The sequence below is a fragment of the Panthera uncia genome, chromosome D1, assembly GCF_023721935.1.
Source record: "Panthera uncia isolate 11264 chromosome D1, Puncia_PCG_1.0, whole genome shotgun sequence".
In the NCBI taxonomy this organism is placed as follows: domain Eukaryota; kingdom Metazoa; phylum Chordata; class Mammalia; order Carnivora; family Felidae; genus Panthera; species Panthera uncia.
Genome location: NC_064808.1, coordinates 16,682,480 through 16,684,319, shown reverse-complemented (window position 1 = coordinate 16,684,319; position 1,840 = coordinate 16,682,480). Strand labels below are relative to the sequence as shown.

Below are 1,840 nucleotides of genomic sequence, written 5' to 3'. Positions count from 1 at the left end.
GGTGCCGTGCCTGCAAGTGCATGATCCTGAGGGTGGGTGCCTCCTTAAAGTTTATGCCTTAGCACGTTGCTGGTCTTTCCTTAGCTCTTCCCTGGTGCCAGACACGGTGACGAGTGCTGGCAATTCAGTGGAGAGCAAAAGTGCCTGCCCGTGTGGAACTTACCATCTGTTAGTGGGAATGAGGTATTAATCAAATAATGCTGCTGGCAAAAGACTGTTCTAAGGGTGACAAGTGCCCTAAGGAAAAGAACATGAAGCTGGAGAGGGTATTAAGCTGGCCCCCTCCAAACTCATCTTGGTCCATTTCATACAGCAATGTCTGGGACGGAATCTAACACGGGCCACATTTTCGAGGGGAACAAATGGGCACACAGGGGAGTTGGATAACCTGCTGTCTCAGTCTGTTCAGGCTGCCATAACACAATGCCATAGACAGGGTGGCCTAAAGCACCAGACATTTATTTCTCGGGTTCGGAGGCTGAGAAGTCCAAAAAATCAAGGTGCAAGCCGATCAGGTTCCTAGGGAGAATTCTCTTCCTGGTTTGCACACTGGTGCCTTCTCGCTGTCGTCACCTGGTGGAGAGAGAGAGAGAGAGAGAGAGAGAGCGAGCGCGCACTCTGGTGTCTCTCCCTCTTCTTATAAGGGTACCAGCCCTATTAGATTCGGGCTCCACCCTTAGGACCTCATTTAACCTTTATCATCTTGCAGGCCCAGTCTCCAAATATAGTCACGTGAAAGGCCACAGCATCAACCCATGAATGGGGGTAGGGGAGCATACAAACTTTCAGTCCCTTACACCTGCCCAGGGTCACATAGCCAGTCAGCGGGGCTTGAACACAGGCAGTGCCCCTTTGGAGACCCAGGCGTCTAACCACCGGACTTCACTACCGCGCGGTGTGTTGTGTGTGAATATTGCCCATCCGAGTGAGAAGTGCTCCTCAGGGCAGAAGTGCTCAGTGAAACTTTACGAATCCATAGGACCTTGCCCCTACCTGGCAGCTGGACTTGTGGGCTGCCTTAACCCATCCCAGGGTGATCCCGGTGATCCTTCTGGAAGAGGCTGGGCAGAGGCCTGAAACATAACGCTTGGATCTGGGGGTTCTCCTGTTTCCCGGTTACTCAGCAGGCCCCAGGCTCCAGTCTAGATTCCATCAGGAATGGACCGGGCGACCTTGGGCAAGTCCCTTGGCATCTTCCCGCCCTAGGTTCCTGCCTCAGCGACCCTCAACCCCTGCCCCCTGACGGGTGGCTGAGGGCCAGCCACCAGGCATGGAGCCCCCCCCCCCCCCCCCCCCCCCCCGCAGGCGCCGGGTCCCCACCCTAGGCCGCGCAGGTGGGGAAGGGGCGGCGTGGCGTGCAGGGATCTGTGTCGCTCGGTTCGCCGCAGGCCGCGCCGCAGCCGCTCGGAGTCCGCGGCGGCCGCAGGGAAGGCGCGAGGGGGGCCGCCCGCGCCGGTCGCCCACCCGCTTCGCTCGCCCGCCACCTCCGCTCCCGGCCACCCCGGACGCCCGCCCGGCGTCCCCCAGCCCGCCGGGCGCTGCACCCCCTGCCGGGCGGGCCCCTGGCCGCCGCCCCTCCCGGGCGCCCGCTGCCTCCCGCTCCCCGCGCGCCCCCCTCCCGGCCGCCAGCCAACTGCGTGCCCCCGGGGCCGGCAAGAAGCCACATGCCCCCGCAAGGAATGCCGGGCCTGGCGGGCGGGGGGCGGCGCTGGGCAGGGCCGGGCCGGGCAGGGCAGGGAGCTCCCCGCCGGGAAGGTTGGTGAGAGGGAGAGAGCGGCCCGCGCCCTCCCCGGCCCCCCGCGCCGCCCCTGCGCCCGGCCGCGGGACCTCACACTTTCCC

General features: G+C 63.1%; 1 long non-coding RNA gene across 1 annotated transcript; it reads right to left on the bottom strand.

The window, feature by feature from the left end:
• Window positions 1–427: 427 nt before the first annotated feature.
• On the bottom strand, window positions 428–1,616 carry LOC125934384 (uncharacterized). Its single transcript, XR_007461366.1, has 3 exons — window positions 1,321–1,616; window positions 994–1,073; window positions 428–573 (listed from the first exon to the last, which is right to left on the bottom strand). It is a non-coding gene; the product is annotated as an uncharacterized LOC125934384 (long non-coding RNA).
• Window positions 1,617–1,840: the final 224 nt, after the last annotated feature.